The sequence below is a fragment of the Macaca thibetana genome, chromosome 5 (genome assembly GCF_024542745.1).
Source record: "Macaca thibetana thibetana isolate TM-01 chromosome 5, ASM2454274v1, whole genome shotgun sequence".
NCBI lineage: Eukaryota > Metazoa > Chordata > Mammalia > Primates > Cercopithecidae > Macaca > Macaca thibetana.
Genome location: NC_065582.1, coordinates 24,189,414 through 24,210,269, shown reverse-complemented (window position 1 = coordinate 24,210,269; position 20,856 = coordinate 24,189,414). Strand labels below are relative to the sequence as shown.

Here is a 20,856-nt window from a genome sequence, read left to right as displayed (position 1 = left end):
CAATATTCAGAGGGGTGTGTTTGTGTGTGTGCACGTACATGTATGTGTGAATTAAGAGACATGTAATGTATGTTCACATGTTTGACACACTCAGTGACTATAGCCAAAGCCATGATTTTAGGCTATTTGGAGATTTACCTTTATACCACTCAAGAAAATATATCTAGAAAGTAAGAGTGACTTTATTATAACAGTAGCCTGGATGTATTCTAGCATATCATTCCTGTGGTAAGAGAACTTTTCTCAGTTGCACCTGGTGGAAATCTAATGCTAAGAGAAAGTTTATTGCCTCCATATAATATTAAGTTGGTGCAAAAGTAATTGTGGTTTTCCCATCAAAATGGAAAAACTGCAATTACTTTTGCATCAACCTAATAGAAAAGCATAGACATAAAACTGAGTACCTTCTATTTCCCTTCCTCTGTCAACTCTTCTTTCCTCCATGTTGGTTTTATTCTGAAGTACGCTTTTTCCACTTCGTGGCAAAAAATGGCTCTGGTAGCACCAGTCTTTGGTACCAATTATCTAAAAGGAAAATAAGTCCCTCCCACTCCCCCAATCACATCATTTTAGTTTAATACTGAAAATGACTCTAATTGACCTTGTGTAGCCAATTTCTTACCCTTGGACTGATGAATGTGCCTAGGGGTCTGAAGTGGCCCATCACATGCCCACCCCTGTAGGTGCGGAGGACAAGTCCTTTTATTGACAGCAGACTCAAAAAAACAGGAGGAGTTTACAAGATGAAAAGGATTTTGTACTAGAAGAGCAGGGAGGGATGGTGGCATGCAGAAAGCACAGATTATTTCTTCAATTTTTATACTCTAACTACTATTAGAAACAAAATGTTCATGGCACCTCTCGTAAATGACCATGGCACATCAGTTTATCTTGACGTGACAGCCGGGCATAGTTATTTTAGTGAGCTTTAAAACAAGGGCAAGACAGTCCCTGCCCATAAAGGTCATTGGTCAATTCTTAGAACAAATCTCTAGGTAGTTCACATGCTTCTTCAGTGACTTAAAATTGTCAGCGAGGGAAAGAGAATTTAGATAGTAAATGGAATCCAAAAATCCCTGAGATTTAGACTGCAATATTTAAATTGCAGGATGTCTCCTATGCAGCTTTAGTAAATACTGATTTTTTTTTTTTATGAAGACTGAAGAAATCACTAACTTGACCTCATTTGTTTTTTGTTTTCTCTATACTATCTAAACTGCAAGAATGACTGGGGTATAATTTCTTAATGTTCTTCATGTTTATGGAAGAGATTTTCCTAGAGATGTAATATGTTGGACACTTTTATGTAAATGTCATCTTTTTGAACTGTTTGTACAAGCATGTGGACCAGTTTAGCCTACAATGACTCAAAAAATTTTCAAGATCTTACATATAATTCATACTTATATTGAAATGAGTATAATTTATATTATATAATTTATATCCTCATTAAATTCAGAAATCCAAAAAACTATGAAGATCCGTGCTTCACAGGGAAAGAAGAAAGTGATTAAATTATTTCCAATTTGGTTAAATCAGGAGCCTCCAATTCACTTTAATCATGTCTCTATGTAAGTAAAAATATTACACATCTAAATGAGTAAAAACATTATGGCTATGTATCTCAATATAAGCATTTTAAAATTTATGAATTATAGAAATACATTTTAAATATAAGTAAAACTTGATTTCTTTCTTATGTTTTCAGATTAAAAATAAATATAAACATAAACAGATGTTCTTTTTCACCCTTGTAGATGATCATGCATACTCTGTTTTAGACATTACTGATTTGAACAACTATGACATAAGAAAAGAAATAGATGCTATATACTTTCACGTGAATTTTGGCAACATGGTAAATTTACTTTGCTTTGGCAGGAAAATTATAGATTTTGATGGGCTGACTTGGTTTCTGGGCTCAGTGTGGTTACTTCATGGAAATAGCCTTCAAAGACTTGTCAATACAGGACATGACACTATGTGTGTACCTACATGAGTTTGTTCTTTTTTTCTTGGTTTTCCTGATTTTAATCCTGAAATTGGGAATTTTTTAGGAAAATTTTGAGTAACTCACCCTCAGAAATATTTCTGAATACTCCAAATATTAGAAAGCACGTACTAAGGCTTGGTCCTAAGAAGTCTGAAGAAACTGACTTCATTCTCTGTCATGTCGGCAGTCCTCTTCTCTTAGGCGGTTCCCGTTTGAAACTCACTACTGTTGAGTCCTTCAATCAGTTGGCTGCCTATTAGAGTATTTTGGAAACACAGTTTACCTTCCAGATTATGTCACACTTAAAATATAAAACCTAGAATGCCTGAGTAACTTCAAGATTTAAAAACAATGATGATGAGAATTGATATATTTCATCGCAATCATCTTCTATTTTTCCTTAAGTCTTCACTAGAATTAAGTCATTTGGAACACGTGAGAAGTTTTCAAACTTTGGGCTAGGGATAAGAGAGGGCATTTGTACAGACACAGAAAGGACAAAATGTCCCCTCCGAGACTTGGTTTTAGCACATATTGTGTCTTTTAAATCTTCTCACTGCCCAGGTCTGACCTATATGTCACAAATGATTTGAGAGATTAATGCTGAATAAATATCTATTCAAGCTATAACTTGGCCTGTCTTTCAAGATAAACATCGTTTTATAAGTTCCTAAATGTTAAAAAAAATCTTCCTTATTCAGAGTTAAGTATGAACATACATTGTCCTTCTGAAGAAATCATTTTTGTGAACTTAAACCTATTGAAAATAGAATACTTTGTGTCTGACTTACTCATAATAGATTTGCCTAGAATTTTTTTCTCTGCTTTAACTAAGGTCTCGATAACACAAATTCTCATAAGATTATAAAATTAGAGAATTAAATAAGTTAGGAATGACCTTGAAGAGTAATTTTATCTGCTCTAGGCAAGAATATACTCAAACCATTTCAGAAAAGGTGAAGATATAGTCTGTTTTTAAATTCCACTACCTCATAATTCCAGCAAATTGGGAGGCCAAGGCAGGAGAATTATCTGAGACCAGAAGTTTGAGATGAGCCTGGGCAGCATAGGGAAACCTCATCTCTCCAAAAAAAAAAAAAAAAAAAAAAAAAAAAAAAGTTTTTATCACCTTGTAGCGGGTTAAATGGTGGCCCTCAAAAGGATATGTCCACGTCCTAATCCCTGAAATGTGTTACTGTTGCCTTACTCAAAAAAAGAACCTTTTCAGATAAACTTATTAAGGACCTCCAGAAGAAGTCGTTATCCCAGGTTATCTGGGTGGGCCTAAATCCCATGACAAGTGTCCTCATAAGAGACAGAACAGAAAACGGTATAGACACACAGAGAAGGCGGCAATATGAAATAAAAACAACACAACTCCAGTTCTGTCTGCCAGCATCCATTTAACATTCACTAAGTGTACTGGGTAGAATTGGATACTCCAAAAAGACATGTTTAATTCCTAACTCCTAGTCCCTGTAAATGTGACATTATGCTTATGTGGAAATAGGATAGGATTTTACAGATGTCATCAAGTTAAGATGAGGTCATATTGCATTGGGGTGGGCCTTAATCCAATGACTAATATTTCTTTTTTTTTGAGACTGAGTCTTGCTCTGTCATTCCAAGCTGGAGTGCAATGGCTCAATCTTGGCTCACTGCAACCTCCGCCTCCTGGGTTCAAGTGATCCTTAAACATCAGCCTCCCAAATAGCTGGGATTACAGGCATGTACCACTGTGCCTGGCCCAGTGACTAAAGTTCTTATAAGAAGGAGGAAATTTGGACAGAGAGAGGAGGATGATATGTGAAGATGAGACACACCCAGGAGAGTGCCACATGAAGAGGGAGGCAGAGATTGAGTGGTGCATCCTCAAGCCAGAGAACACCAACGATGGCTGGCAACCAGCAGGAACTAGCAAGATCCATGGAACGTATTCTTCCCCAGAGCCTCTGGAGAGGGCACCGCCCTGTTGACTTTGTGATTTTGGACTCCTGGCCTTCTGAACTGCGAGATGATGAAGTTCCGTTGTCTTAACCCACCCAGTTTGTGGTGATTTGTTATGGCAGGCACAGGACCCTAACGCAACCTCTCAATTACTTATTTAGGAAAACTTGTTATTTCACAGTTTTGCCCACAAGTAGCTCAGGGTTATTGTCAGTTTTAAAGTTGTCCCAACATGAAAAAGAACAGATAAGCAAAGTGACTTTGTGGAAGAATCTTGGTAAAATGAGATAATATTCTGTTAACAAACGAGTCAACCTCTTTTACTTCCTGCCTCTCTTTTATGTTCTAAGATAGAATGAAGAAAGGGACGTTAGAAAAGAGAAACTTCGTTCTAGCTTCCTTCTTTATTTTTCAACAGTTTTTGTTTGTTTCTTTGCTAAATTTGCCTTCTGTTTTCTAAAAGTTAAGCTAGTTCTTCCTTTATTCTTGTGCTCAAAATTAATCATGGCCTTGCACTTCACATTTCTCTAAAATATTAGTTACCACAAAATGCTATTCACGTCACAAGGATTTCAAACTATGGTGTAAATAAGAATCACTTGGGTATTATTATAAAATGTGAATTGTTTGAGCCCAGCATCCAGGAATAGTTATTCATTGAGTCTAATGTGAGGCTCAGAAATTGGTTTCTTTTTTTTTTTTTTCACTATGTTTTTTAAAAAATCAACTCCCTCTATGATTGTAATGCTGGGGGATGGGTCACACTTTGTAAAACACACTTTAGTCCATCCTGGCTCAACTGATGGCAGGAGTGCTAATGAAAAATCAAAGCATCCATGTTTTATGTCTCAATTTGTAATTCATTTTTTCCTCAATTTCGTTTCTATGGGAATGAACCTTTCTTCTTCTGTGACTCTGAAAAGCAATGTTTATTTCTAAAGTTTTCAAGGTTCCTTAGCCTTTTGTTCTGTTTGCTTGACAGTTTTATTTGTGTGCTCTTTTAAAGAGTTTAGGGGGAGTGGGTGGAGAATGCCTCTCCCTGTCCCTAGATCTCCTAATGATCTGCACAACGCCCAATTCCTCTATCGCCTCTCCTCTCTCTTGCATTTCCCACAGCTCATTCTTCCAAGCAACCCATGACCATAGTATGTGAAACTCACAAGTAATAACTAAATAAATACTAGGCACTTTTACTATTGTTAGCTCAATTTATGGTAATCAGAAAGTCAGCTATTATATCCAGCATTTTATTTACTTTTTAATTCTCAGTGTTCTAGGAACTGTAGAGATACCTTCTGGCAATAGGCAGAATCAGAGATTCATAACTACTTGCAGTTTCTCGACCCTTATTGGGAATCCTAAACTCCATTTTTGACTTGCAATTTTTAAATGAAGATGAATTTTTTATTTAGATGCGCTAGGATGTATTGTTTCAGCTGGCTAACATCTGGATGCTTTCTCAGCACATGCTGAAGCCGGCATTTCTAGCATTGAGTCGTTTGTTCCAGGAACACGAAGAGCTCGTTATTTACCATTGTTATTTTCTTTGACTCTCGAGAAAAATCAGTGCTACAAAAGTATAAACTTAAAGGGAAAAATGAATTAAAGCTGATAGAGTTCAAAATGTTGATATTCTGATTGTTATCTCCTGGATTCACCCTAAAATAATACTTTCTTTTTTGGAAAAGCATAAAAGAAAGATGAAGTTAGATTAATTTTATTTCTATTTACATAGACTGTATATATTTTAAATTTTCCATTTTTCAAAAACCTCTTGGAGTCATAGAATGCATCACTTGACCTTGAAGAGACCTTGGAGGTTATGGAGTTCTGCCTCCCACGCAGCTCAGAAACATCCTCTGCTCAATCTTTGGCAGGTGGTCCTTCAGGCTGTCTGCTTAATGGCCGCTACTTGCAGAATGCTCTCCCTGGACAAAAACCAGTCCTTCCTTGAGTTAGTTTGAAATCAGGTTATTAAACACCATTAATAAGATGAAAAAAATGGATGCAATTAATCATTCATCCATTTGTTCATTCACTTTTCCACCTGGTTCCAAAGGAGATTTAATGTACTTTATGCTGGAAATGGTAAAGCATGGCGGGCTTTGGAGTCAGACAGACCTGGGCTTGATTCCTGACTCACAAACTTGTTTCATGACATTAAGTTAGTTGGTTATATTGCTAAGCCAAATTTTCCTCTTCTGTTAATGGAGTTTTTAATAACAGTACCTACTTCATTGAGTGATTGTGAGGATTGAATGCATGTTGGGAAATAATTCATGTTAATCACTATTATGATTTAACAGTTTTTAATAACTTACTGTAGCAGAAAGAAAAAGTGCCAGACCTTAACAATATGCAGGGTCTGTGCCTGGTGGCTCACGCCTGTAATCCTAGCATTTTGGGAGGACAAGATGAGGGATCACTTGAGGCCAAGAGTTTGAGACCCATCTGGACAACATAGCAGGACTCAGACTCTACAAAAACAAAAAAATTAACCGGGTGTGTTGGCCTACACCATCATCCTAGCTACTCTGGAGGCTGAGGCAAGAGGATTGCTTTAACCCTGGAGTTTGAGGTTATAGTGTGCCATGGCTGCTTCACTGCACTCCAATGTGGCGGAAAGAGCAAGACCCTGTCTCTAAAACAACAACAACAAGACACGCACACAAAATATACAGAGATGGTAGCAAGATTCATTTGCTAATTTGGGTGCCATATTAAATTTTACTTTGTTCATGCAAAGGAAATCTATAACACTAGTCCACCTTTGGTGAGGAAGCAGATTTCAGAGAATGAGCATGCCCAAGAGGTGTGGCCTACGGGATAGACAGGCATTACTGAAGGAAAGCCTGGAGCAGCAGCTTCCTGTAAGACGAAGAAACAACACAAAAGAGGCCAAGTAACTCCTTCCTCCCCACATTCCTTCACCTTTTGGATTTTATTAAAATACTCATTGATTACTCATATTTATGCTGCAGTGAGGGAAAGAAAATGATAATCCCAGAGTACTAGAGAACATGTGAATATTAAAATTTATCATCATTATTTATTATTATTATTTTGAAACGGAGTTTCCTCGGTCACCCAGGCTGGAGTGCAATGGCGCCATCTTGGCTCACTGCAACCTCCACCTCCCGGGTTCAAGACATTCTCCCACATCATCCTCCCGAGTAGCTGGGATTACAGGAACCCATTATGCCCAGCTAATTTTTGTATTTTTGTCGAAATGAGGTTTCACCATGTTGGCCAGGCTGGTCTTGAACTCCTGACCTCAGGTGATTTGCCCGCCTTGGCTACCAAAGTGCTGGGATTACAGGTGTGAGCCACCATGCCCGGCCTAATTTATTATTATATATTATATATGATACAGAATAATAAAATGAAACATAATTTATCTATTCATCCAGCAAATATTTATTGAGCTCCCATCTGTTGTAGTTTCTGGAGATGCTCTGGAAAAGAAAAATAAAGGAAAGAAAATCTATTTTTCATAAAGTTTACATTCTAGCAAGAGAGTAACAAGAAATAAATAAATACGTCATAGGTACGTAGTACATGCAGTGGCAGGGGATAGTGATGAAAGGTGGGACAGGACAGAGCTCTTTTTACTGAAGTGAGCAGAAACCTGACAGTTGTAGGAGTGAGCTAGAGAAGATGAAGGGACGTGCATTCCGGGCAGAGGGATAAGGAAGTCCACAAGCCCCAGGGTAGGATTCCACCAGAATGACTGGAGTTGGGCAAGAGGCTAGGAGTATGGAGGAAAGGAGTTCAAAGAGGCAGCCTGAGGCAGCTGAGAAAGATAAGGGAAAATAAGGCTAGGAACAGAAATTGAAGCAGAAAATGATGCATTGTATATGATGAAGAGACATTTTAAAAAGTGAGATGGACTAAAGTCTGTGAGACTTCTCTTAGGGAACTCCCGTGACATAGTATCCAGATGTCAGATGATGAGGGTCAGGCCTGGGTGCCATCAGTGAGAATGAAGACAAGGTAATAATGGATCAGAAACTATTCAGACAAAGAATGAAGGGCTTGGAAAATGGGACCTAGAGGATGAAGGAGAGGACTAGTCCAAAGACTATCCGAAAGTCTCAAGTCTTAGTGATTGGGAGAATTCTGTCATAGTACTACTAACCAAGAGAAGAAAGCTAGGAAGGCAACCAGAATATTGAGCATCAGAGTGGATGTGATTGGCATAAGCTGGTGGCAGCATATTCCTGGGGAAATTTCCAATTAAAAGTTAGGCCTGTTATGTGGAGAAAAGGGAATGCTTATACACTGCTGGTAGAAATGCAAATTAGTTTAACCTCTATGGAAAACAGTAGGAGATTTCTTTAAGAACTAAAAGTAGATCTACTATTCAATTCAGCAACCCCACTACTGAATATCTACCCAAAGGGAAAGAAGTCATTATATAAAAAAAGACACCTATATGCATCTGTTTATTGCAGCACAATTGCAAAGATAGGGAACCAATCTAAGTGCCCACCGACCAACAAGTGGATAAAGAAAACATGCTATATATACTACACGGCATTCTTCTCAGTCATAAAAAAGAACGATAATGTCCTTTACAGTAGCTTGGATGGAACTGGAGGCCATTATTCTAAGTGAAGTAACTCAGGAATGGAAAACCAAATATCGTATGTTCTCACTTACAAGTGGGAGCTAAGCTATGGGTATGTGGAGGCAGACAGAATGATATAATGGACTTTGTAGACTCAGACAGGGGGCAGTGGGAGGGAGGGATGAAAAACTACATATTGGGTGCAATGTACACTACTCCGACTTCACCAATAAACAATTCATCCTCGTAATCAAAAAACGCTTGTACCCCAAAAGCTATTGAAACAAAAAATATATTTTAAAAAGTTAGGGCACCTATTTAAAGATCCTGGCAATGAAAGGAGAGAAGGCACATGGTACCCAGACAAGGCAGTAGAATCACACTTCTCAGGTTGGGGTGGATGCAGTAGAGGGTCATGTAAAGGACTTAGAGGTGCTATTAGAGGTGGATAAATGTATGGCTGGGCACAGTGGCTTACGTCTCTCATCCCTACACTTTGGAAGGCTGAAGTGGTTGGACCACTTGAGGTCAAGAGTTCGAGACTATCCTGGCCAACATGGTGAAACTCTGTCTCTACTAGAAACACAAAAAATTAGCCGGGCATGGTGGTGCAGGCCTGTAGTCTCAGCTACTCCAGAGACTGAGGCATGAGAAACCCTTGAACCTGGGAGTCAGAGGTTGCAGTGAGCTGAGATCACATCATTACATTCCAGTCTGGGCTGGGTGACAGAGCAAGACTCTAACTAAAAAAAAAAAAAAAAAAAAAAAAAAAAAAAAAAAAAAAAAAAAAAAATTGTAAGTGCAAATTCTTTTGGAATTTGGCAAAGAATAAAATATAGAATTCTGTAATGTGAATGGGTGGTGCAGTCATTTTAAACAAGGTCAATTTTGCTAAGAGGACCTGGGTTTTTTAGATGAGTTCATTATTTTGAATAGTTGACAAATATTAATCCAAAACCACAAATTCCTTTGTGTTGAATTTCAGGAGCTCAGGGAAGTAGAAATAGTATTTGTTGATAATTAGTTATATTTCCATAAATATGAGTCAGAGAACAAATAATCTTATAACACCAAACTGAAAGGTAGAGGTGGTGAAAGGACTGGAGTAATATAGAGAAGATAAAGGAGATGACAGGCTACACAAGGCTCTGTGAGTTTCTGAGATCTAACTTCATTTACTTCTTTGCTCAACAAATACTTGTTTATCATGTTATGATGTAACGGTCACTGTGCAGGGTTTTAAAGATTCTGAGAAAAAGTAGAGAAATATGGCCCTGCTCTCATGAAGCTTCAGTCTAAAGAGGAGAGCAGATGTTAAACAAATAATTACACAATTAAGACTGAATATGTTAGCACGTGGAGAAGTACAGCCTGAAAAAGGCAATCCCTATGTTCAGTTTCATAACCTTTCTACATAAGAAAGGTTATGGTGAGAGTGAGTTCCTCATGTACATTATCTGAGATTGTAATTTTTTTTAAAGGAAGTTACCAACCCCATCAGTGTTTTACACTTAAGGTAACTATATACGTCATCATTCAAACCAGTTCACTGGTGCTAATCATTATGCCAGATAATGGCACAAAACAGGACCAATGCTCACTCTCTTTAAAGGGGCAATGAGGAGAGGACTCAAAGCAAATAAAATAATGAGAGAGACAATGACAATTTGTTCAGCAAGTAACCAGTAGCTTTCATATGATGAAGTAAATAAATCAAGGAGTAAAGGAAATAACTATTTAGAGAAATCTAACAGAATGTAATTAAGACTAGTAGCACAAACCTAAACAGAGGAAAAATTGAGCTAAGTAAAGTACCAGCAACAATTTTCTAACAGCTAAGACAGATTATAAAAATCCTCTCAAGGGAAGGCACTTCAGCTAATGTGAACTGAAATATTAAAAATTAAAATGGAGAATATCCATGATATACAGACCAGAAGAACTATGCTTCACCATTAAAAAGATAATTGAACAAAGACATCTTTTCTATCTCTAATTCTTAATATTCTTGAAAACTTTCAAAGTTTTCATGTTTTTTTATTCTTAAGGCAAAGAGTCCTTCTTTGTGATTGTGGTCTCTCATCTCACTTACTTAAAATCCCAAGACCAAGCATTGCATAGCTCAGATCATATCCTGGTTTTAATCTGTTCACTTAGTTTCTGTCTTAAAACAACAACAACAACAACAACAACAACAGCAGCAGCAGCAACGTCCATGGCTGAAAGGTCCAAGAGTTCTTTCCTAAAAGATTCATTTACAAAAGACACAATTTAAATGAATGTCTTCACTGGGCGCCACAAAGGGCCAATCTGAGATACCCTATCTCCAAATGTCTACTTTAAAAAGTCAAGGGAAACTGGCTCTATCTGGGATAGGAAAGAGGGCAAGGCAGAATTCTAGCTTCTATAAATATTATATGATTCTTTTAATTTGGAAAGAATCAAAATTCATTTGGCCTAAAATATTTGGATACATGTCTCAATTACTCTGTTAGTGTAAGCCCGACATCCTCTCTGCTAGCAGAAAGAATTGGCAGACAAAGTGCATGCTGGTGACTCAGTGTGAGGTGCTCTCTCCATCTTGGGGGGATGAAGGGGGAGCAGAGAACACTGAAGCCAGAAGCACTGACTTAAAATGGAGCATCTGATCCTTAAAGATCCCCTGGTATTTGTTGTCAGAGATGTCAGCTGGATTTCAGTTCAGATAATTACATTTTGCTTGTCTAATGCCCCTAGCAGTTTCCAGTGGGATCTTCATTTCCCATCAGAAATCGCTCTGCATGTGATGCTGTGCTTAATTAAACAACTGCCGTGTGCTAGCTCACAGGTGCTGTTTGTTTCAGCGGTCACCGAAGTGATCTCTCCCTAGGCCCGTGCCAGCCATACTGCCTGGACTTGAATTCTCTCCAGAGAAGTTTCTCATTCAAGATCCCCAGTAAAGAAAGTAAGTCAATCTTTAAGAAAGCAGAGTTTAGAAGAGAGTGACTACAGCGTGGGTTTTAAGAGGCTGTGCTTTAAGAGGCTGAATTTCGACATGGCTCTTCAATAGGTACTCCAGTGGACCAATTTAATCTGGGCTGTCTAAGTTGTCTCCTTTTTATAGGGATCTTGGGATCGATGTGTCCTGATGGAAAAAGAGAAATGATGGTAAGGTCTATGGCAATTAACTTTCATTTCAAGGATTTGAGAGAAGTTGGATAATTAAACTGTCAGGGAATCCTTACACATGTTTTCTTTGTTTTACATTTTCTCAAAATAGACTCAGCTAAATCATTTAATTCAATGGGAATTAAGGTGGAGAATCCAGATATAAACTACCCAAGGAAAGCACTGTACTGAACCAAAGACTGATGGCACACCTCAGGACTCTTCTATTGTTCTTGTAAATGCGTTTTAACTATAAAGTTTCCATGGGCATGTTATAATCCAACCATAGAAGAAATTATAATTAAAAAAATAAAAATTATTCTCATATTCTTTAACACAAGTAGCATGAATTCTTTATAGGGGATATACAGTGAGGAACCCCACTGATGTGATGGACAAAACATATTTTTCAACTCTATGTTAAAATGCCAACTTTTTATAAATTAAAATTACAGAGAAGACACTAATTCTGATTGTCAAGAAGATGGAACATTACAATTTTATAATTTCACCTGTTTTTAGAAATACAATAAATATGGTAAAGAGGCAAAAATCTGGTAAATTATGGAGTTTATTTCTGTACTGGTTCATACAGACATATTATCCTTTCATGATTTTAATAACAGTATTATAGTGTATATGGAAGACAAGCCTGTAATCATTGGTAATTTGTGTTGTCTTGTTGTAATATGAATATTGACAACTATAGTAAGTTCATATTATATTGAATATTTAAAATATTAAATGATTTTTTTTATTGAATACACCAGTACATCAGTTGTTTTTACACAGGAGAAATCCTTCTTTCTTCTTATTTGCCAGGGACTACTGAAGGAAAAAGGAAAGAAAATAGAGCTTCTTTCATCTTTATTCTGGGGTTTTCTGCAATTTTTTTTTAAGAGAAAGGTAATGCATGTATTCAACTACAGGTCTAGCTAAAAATACACTCTAATATAAAGTTTTAGAAGAGAAAAAAGAAACATACATTATTTATCTGTTTTATGAACTGAAAGAAAAAAATCAGAAAATAGTAGCAGCAACATGTTCTCTTATCAGCTACCCAAATCCCCACCACCTAGAGATCTCTATTTTTACGTTTTCCAGACAACTCTAGAAGAAAAGTCAAAGTCTGTATTTCCAACATATTGCTGATATGGTGAAGCTCTTTAGTGAAAAACCAAAATCCTACTGTCTGAGAAAAGCATATCAGCAATGTCATAGGTCAGTCTCTCGGAATAAGTTATCACTTTGACACTTGTGATTTACCCACCATGCGAGTTATCTGAAACAATTTTTCACCAAAAGGTGATGTCTTTTCTGGAATATCATTCACATTTCTAAATGCTTATCATCCAGTTTTGCTTATTCTTTCATACATTTATCTCCTTTTAGCCCTAGAGAACCATTAAGATGGCTTATATGGATACAGAAAATAACCCAAGATTAAATGAAAACCAAATTACATGAATAAAGAAAATGGGCTCACAGAATGAGAATAGGAACAAAATCATTAAGTCAGGAATATGCTGCTAGGTAAATGCTTAAGGTTTCTTCCCTGCTGAAAGGGGCTCATGAATTTCATTTACACTTTTAGTAAACAATATAAGGATAAAAGGAATCATTTGCTCAAGAGAAGCCCAATTATTCTTGATACTGAAACTGACAGTGGCCTCTCCCATGAGCCCTCATAAAGGAGAAACTGCGATTTAATGCGTAATATCCTTGTGGCCTCCTTACATTTTATGGAGACAGTGTGGTCCAGTTTATGAGCTACCTAGTAAGATCTAGATTTGAACAGGCTCTGTACTTTCATCACTAGCTCTGTAACCTCAGGAAATTAATTTAACTATGAAGTCCCAGTTTGCGTATTTGTAAAGTGTGTCCACCTCATATGAGGCGAGGATTAAATAAGACAATGCACATGAAATGCCCAGCAAAACCCCTGGCACCTGGTGAGTGCTCGATAAGTGTTAGTTTTTACTAATCTGTGGTTACTTGGGGAGTGCAAAGGCACTTCAGTGTTAGCTCCAATCACTATGCATACAGAGGTAATTTGATGTGAAAACAAATAATGTGAAGCAGTGCAAAGTCTTGAATGTACATATTTGAGCTTACCCACGTGTGTGTACACATACACAATGTTAATTTTTGTCTATTCCTTGGCTCTCTATTATATATATATAGTAACTTTAACCTAAGCATCTAGTGTATGTTGAAGAAAGTTTAGCATTTATGTTTTACCAACTCCCAGCTTGGTTATGAGAACAAAGTTTTGCAAAAATAGGTGCCTTTGTCAAGTGCTGAGAATGGACTTGAGTTCCTAGAGTCAGCAAAGATGTGGATTAGGAGATAATTCAGACCAGCTAAGTAGACAATAAATGAATCCTATTATTGTTTTTTTTCCCCTTTCTACAAATCATTTCCTCATTTTAAGTAAAGAAGGAAATCGAAGGCTGAGAACTTTGGCTGGACATGGCTTTTTCAAAGCATTTCTCACAAGTGAGAAAAGGAACCGGGGTTGCCAGCTTCTGTAGGAAGAACTAAGCATCCACCACACAGAGATGAAAGAGGCACATTTTCCTAAGTATTTTTCTGTGATTGGAGTTTCAAAGAGGGATGAATTTGAAAGGTCAGCAGTTGATGCTTGTTTTTTCGTGTAGTTCTGACTGGGAAATGGTATGATCAGAGAATGGAACTCTGGCAAGTGAATTCTAAGTCTTCCACAGAAAGAACTTCAATAATAGCAAAAAATGTGGGCAGACGTGATGGTAGATCCATTAAATTTACTGAACGATCAATTTAATATGCCAAAATCTGCCAATCTATTTTTGGTTTTAAGTCCCGAAACAGTATAACATGAGAAATTTTGTTAATATTCTTTGTTTTCTTAGAGCATGAAGTAGCATAAAGATTATTCTGTATATTTCTCTTCTCTTTATCTTGCCTATGCCAGAAGTTTCACTGGACATGTTATTTACTTCAGGCATTTCCTTTAGGCCTTCGTTGCACAGTTTTAATAGTTTTTTGCTTTAAGAGGTTCCTATCCCGATTTCCTTCCTTTTGTATAAAGAAGAGAACATGATACAGTGAAAAACCACTGTCTTGTGTTAGGGGACCTTAGATTCTTATTCTAGCTGTGCCTCTAGCTGCTGGTATGATATTATTCTCTTCGAATAACTTGTCTTTGATTGTTTCATATTTCTGCTTCTAGACAAACTTAGTGGTTATGCTTCTTAAAGTCCTTTTTTTCAAATCAGCAGAAACATTTTTTGAAGTAAAAATTTTCCTCAGAAACCCAATATGTGAATTAGATGAAAGCCTAATCCCCTTGTTGAAATGAGATGTCTTACTGTTCTGAGAGCGTCTCCATCCAGCCATAATAACCTAGGGCAATAATCCTTAGGGCAATTTCTCAAGGCATAGTCCATGGAACACCGGTGGCCCCTGACGATCTGTGGGTGGTTCATAGGTGTTTTAGTCATTTTAGACTGAAATGTTTTCTCACATTTCTTAAATTTGAAGTAAAGCAATAATAATGATTTTTTGCAGAAATGTCTTTATGTTCTGAATAATTATGTTTTCAAGGATTGTGTATGTGCTACAAGCTCTTATTCATCAATTTCTTTAAATAACTTATGTTCACATATTTGTGTATTATTGTTTTTGCTTATCGATAATCCTACTTTTGTTGTTGCTGTGATCATAGTGCTGTTTATATCCCAAATTTGCAAAGTGGCTCAACGACTCAAAATACAGTTCACCAAAACACTAAAATAATAGTAAAATATTAGTAAAAATGCTGAATACAAAGTAGTTTTTTAAGCACTAAGAATAAAGAAGATTTCAATTTGATTACACAATATGAATCTTTTGCTGCAGGGACAAGTGGAAATGTAAGTATGATAACTTTATGAGAATAATCAGAAAGCAAAAGCTTGAGTCAGACACAGGTTGATGAACGTTTACAAACCAAGTTTTATTAGAGCCGTGGGCTATTTGAACCTTGTCCTTAGTGTGTCGTGTGTTACAGAACTTTTTCAAATAGTGAAAGGAAACCATAGAAGGTTTTATGTCGTTCTCATAATTATGCAGTAAAATCTGACAAATCAGTTGTTTTCATAATGAGAAAAAAAGTAACAAAAAAAGAGTATTGGTATTGTCACCAAAATGAAGACTAAAGATAGATTCAAATTTTTCAGTTCTTATTAAAACCACATACAAGTTACATTCCAGCCAAAAGGTTTATGAAATCATTCTCAGAATTAGTGATAATATCATACTTGGAAAGAAGGCATAATATACATTTTAAATATTATTTTATCTCATAAGGTCACGGCATGCTCTGAAAGAGAAAGTACTACTATATGTGCATGAAAAGTAGGTATTTAAATTGGATACAATCATTAAAATGCAGATTAAGAATCCTTGTTTGCTCTATATGTGGCATGTGTATGAGGGAGAAATGTTTGATTATCTTTTTTTTTTGTTTATCATTAAAACTTCTTGGTACTCAAAAACAATTCTTTTTCTTCAGTTGGCTAACAGCATTTTTCAGTCAGTGACTCTCTTGATTCTTCATTTTCTTCCTGACACAGCAGCCAGAGTAATCCTCTTTTTAAAATTTATTTTATTTATTTATTTTTTTGATACAGAGTCTCGCTCTGTGGCCCAGGCTGGAGTGCAGTGGCGAGATCTCGGCTCACTGCAAGCTCCGCCTCCCGAGTTCCCGCCATTCTCCTGGCTCAGCCTCCCGAGTAGCTGGGACTACAGGCGTCCGCCACCACGCCGAGCTAATTTTTTGTATTTTTAGTGGAGACGGGGTTTCATCGTGTTAGCCAGGATGGTCTCAATCTCCTGACCTTGTGATCTGCCCGCCTCGGCCTCCCAAAGTGCTGGGATTACAGGATTGAGCCACTGCGCCCAGCCTCGGAATAATCCTCTTAAAAGGGGATTTAGATTGTGGCATGCCTGTGCTCAAAACCCATCAGTGGCTCTCATGTCACTCAGAATAAAAGCCAAAGTCCTTTTTGTGACCCACAAGGCCCTACAGAATCTTCTTCCCACCCTGCTGTTTCCTTTCTCGCCACAGCTCCTCTTAGTCTCCCTTTCTCCACTCTGCTCCAGCCGCATGGATTCGTGTGTCATACTTTTTTTTTTTTTGAGATGGAGTCTCTCTCTGTCACCCAGGCTGGAGTGCAGTGGCGCGATCTTGGCTCCCTGAAAGCTCTCCCTCCCGGGTTCAAGAGATTCTTCTGCCTCAGCCTCCCACGTAGCTGGGACTACAGGCGGGCACCACCACTCCTGGCTAATTTTTGTATTTTTGTATTTTTTTTTTTTTTTTTGTAGAGACGGGGTTTCACCATATTGGCCAGGCTTATCTGGTCTCAAACTCCTGACCTTGTGATCCACCTGCCTCAGTCTCCCAAAGTGCTGGGATTATAGGCGTGAGCCATTGCGCCCTGCGTGTGTCATCCTTAACCTGCTTCCTCCTCATTCAGCACCTCTGGCCTTGTTCTCTGTGACAGTGATCTTCCCCAAATCCGTGTAGTTTCTTCTCCACTTCTTTGCTGGTTTTTAACCAATGTCCTTCAGGCTTCGAGTCAAGTAAAGTTTTTCTTGGCTGCACTATCTAAAAATTGCAAAATCCACCGGCAAAACAGCTCTTCCCTGCTTTGTTTTTATATTTTTTCTTCCCCCCTCAGACTTAGCATTTATCACTATCTAATAGACAACTCATTTTAATTGATCTTGTTGAGTGTCTGTCTCTCACACTAGAATGTAATATGGGAACACAGAGTTTATGTATCCCAGCACCAAAATAAGGCCTAAGACATTGAAGATGTTCAATACATATTTATTAAACAGATGAATTAACAAATGCTTTCAAAATTCAAAAAGAAAACTTTGTAAGCTGCTTTCTACTTTTATATGCTAGATTCTGTGGGTTCTGGTCTCAAAGCCTTGTCACTATTGTCTTGATTCTGCCAGTCAGTATGTAACATGGGCTCTACTTATGAATACGTATCACATCACTTTACACACAGAGAAACCTTTACTTCTCCAGACAGGGAAATAAAAGGTGTTCTAGATATGCTTCAAAGGGCTATCATTTCATATACATTTTAGCTTAATTATTTGATCTTTTCATTTAATATACATTTAATGTACATTTTAGCTTAATTATTTGATCTCTTCAAATTCTGTCTCTGTGAAAATGGTATAATTGATATGAAATCTAAAAAATTAAGCTAAATTTCTAGACAGTACTTAGTAGTGTTCTATGTTAAGCAGAAGTTGAATATGGCTTATTAAACTAAGAGAAAGGAGCAGAGAGGTGGAATAAAAAGTGTAGTTTCCATATGTGGTTAACCTATTTCTCATTTACATTTCAACAGCTGCATGTGTCATTACGATTCTCCACATAAGGTCCAAGCCAAAAATAATGTTATTCCCAGATAGCCAAGTTTTTCTGTACATGAGAAGTAATAAAAAAAAAACATCGCAATGATACCACCTAGATCTTTGAGCATAACACATTTTTTAAAAAAAGAGAACCTAAAGTTACTATATTAGTTTACAGTTAGCCAAATTCTACCTTAATAACAGATGTAGATATATTTGTTTTCAGGCTAAAGTGGTATATTAAGAGTTGCAGGTGTTTTATTCTTTTAAAGTGTATTTTAGTTCTTAATCTAGCTACTCAGTTTCTGTTGTCTTTAATAACATACTTATTGAGTGAAACTCAATGCAGTTGTTTCATTATTTTCCTATTCTTTATTTTAGGCCAAGTGTATTTGATAGCAGTAGTTTGAGTCGTTATATATTAAGAGCATAATGAACGTTAGTGAGATATTTTTCTGTTGAATTTCAAGGTAGACCTTTGCACAGTCAGGGTAGCACCAAAAAAGCTACTCTGGCTATTCATAGATGCCTTGTGGGGTGGGAATACCTGGGTAATTTGTGATGATCCAGACCTTGACCTCTAGCCTTCTAAGCTCAGTGGACTGGTTTTCTAACTCTCTAAAAGTGTTTTTTCCTCTCAGAAAAAGATTTAAACTGCAAGCTGAAAACCCTGATGTGTAAATAGGAACGGCCAATTTATTAACCTGCAGCAGCACATAAAAACACCAAATGCACAATGCATTGTTTACATCTGATCAGTATTTATCTCCTTACAGGGAAGCTACATAAAAAGGAGTTGGCTTGGTGAGTAATGGTGGAGTGAGGCTCATGATTCGAGTGTTTCAAGATGTCAACTAAGGGCGCCTCAACGAAATGCACCTCATGCCCATTGACTTAACAGGTCAAGACCTTAAGGAAACGCAGCATTCCTTTGCATAATGCTTCAGTAAGTACTCACTACTTTTGTCTTTCAAAATCTCTCTTTTTTTCTTTTTTTTCTTTGTGGCTACTATTTTCTTTCTTTACATATGTTATTACATTTAAATATGATTTTTACACTCTTCACTTTAAATCATAATGGTTTAAACTTAACACTTATTATAGGGCACTATTATTTCTCTCATTTTCAAGTTCTTGTAGGCAGAGGGTGTATATCTATAGTAAATAACATATTTTTGCTATATCCAATTTTTAAAAATATAAGCCAGAAACATTGCTTCTCTATTAATTAACTGATGGGTCTGGTTTATTATCAGGCTAGTATCCTGAAGGGTTTTAGAGATGTTGCCTTCTAGATTGTTTGTCAAAAATAGGTGATTTGGGGGTGTGGGGGTCTTAGATGATCATTCATTTCTATTTTCCTAGAGATGACCTTGCTGCTCTTTTAGAGTTTATTTTTATCTGGAAGTGGGCTGAGAGAAGAGGTAGCTGTATACAGTCACACCCTGCATAATGACATTTTGGTCATCAACAGAGCACATATACAACAGTGGTCCCATCTATTATAAGGGAGCTGAAAAATTCCTATCACCTAGTGACAGCAAAGCCATTGTTGTATCTTAGTGCAACTTATTACTCATGTGTTTGTGGTGACACTGGTGTAAACGAACCTACTATGCTGCCAGTCATATAAAAGGGTAGCCTATACAATTATGTACAGTATGTAATACTTGATAGTAAATGCATTTATTACTGGTTTATGTATTTAATATACTACACTTTCATTGTTCTTTTTACTCCTCCTACTTATAAAAAAAATTAACTGTAAAACAGCCTCAGACAGGTCCTTCAGGAAGTATTCCAGAAAAAGGCATAGTTATCATAGGAGATGATAGCACCATGCATGTTATTGGCCCTAAAGACCTTCCAGTGGGACAAGATGTGGAGGTGGAAGACAGTGATATTGATGATCCTCACCCTGTGTAGACCTAGGCTAATGTGTGTGTTTGTGTCTTCCTTTTTAACAAAGCACATTTCAAAAGTAAAAAACAAAACAAAACAAAAACATTAAAAATAGGAAAAAAGCTTATAGAATAAGAATGTATAAAAAGAAATTATTTTTGTACAGCTATACAATGTGTTTGTGTTGTAACCTAAATGGTATTATAAAAGAGTCAAAGAGTTTTAAGAAATTAAAAAGCTTATAAAGTAAAAAGGCTATGGTAAGCTATATAAGCTATATATAGCTTATATGTATGGTATGGTACATATGGCTATGGTAAATTATATAAGCTATAATTTATTAATGAGGAAAGATAAATTTTTAAAAATAAATTTAGTGTAGCTTGAGTGTGCAGAGTTTACAAACTCTGCAGTAGCATACAGCAATGTCCTAGGCCTTCACACTCACTCACCACTCACTCACAGACTCACCCAGAGCAACTTCCAGTCCTGCAAGCTCTGTTCATGGTTCGTGCCCTATATAGGCATAGCATTTTTTATCTTTATACTATATATACATTTTTTGAGATGGAGTCTCGTTCTTGTCGCCCAGGCTGGAGTACAGTGGCACGATCTCGGCTCACTGCAACCTCCGCCTTCTGGGTTCAAGTGATTCTCCTGCCTCAGACTCCCAAGTAGCTGGGATTACAGGTGCCCGCCACCACACCTGGCTAATTTGTTTGTATTTTTAGTAGAGGAAGGGTTTCACTATATTTTCACTGTACCTTTTCTATGTTTAGATGTATTTAGGTGCACAAACACCACTGTGTTACAGTTTCCCACAGTATTCAAAGCAGTACCATGCTGTACAGGTTTGCAGCCTGGGAGCAATCGGCTCTACCATACAGCCTAAGTG

At 37.1% G+C, this 20,856-nt stretch overlaps 1 protein-coding gene and 1 long non-coding RNA gene across 2 annotated transcripts in view; both read left to right on the top strand.

Annotated features, from left to right (window-relative positions):
• The window catches only part of CPE (carboxypeptidase E), a 536,015-nt gene that overhangs the window by 286,624 nt on the left and 228,535 nt on the right, over positions 1–20,856 (top strand). The window lies entirely within an intron of this gene.
• The window catches only part of LOC126955374 (uncharacterized), a 77,672-nt gene continuing 68,130 nt past the window's right edge, over positions 11,315–20,856 (top strand). Inside the window, exons 1-3 of the long non-coding RNA XR_007725914.1 lie at positions 11,315–11,454; positions 12,480–12,563; positions 18,836–19,005. This is a non-coding gene — a long non-coding RNA (uncharacterized LOC126955374). The remainder of the gene's footprint in view (positions 11,455–12,479; positions 12,564–18,835; positions 19,006–20,856) is intronic.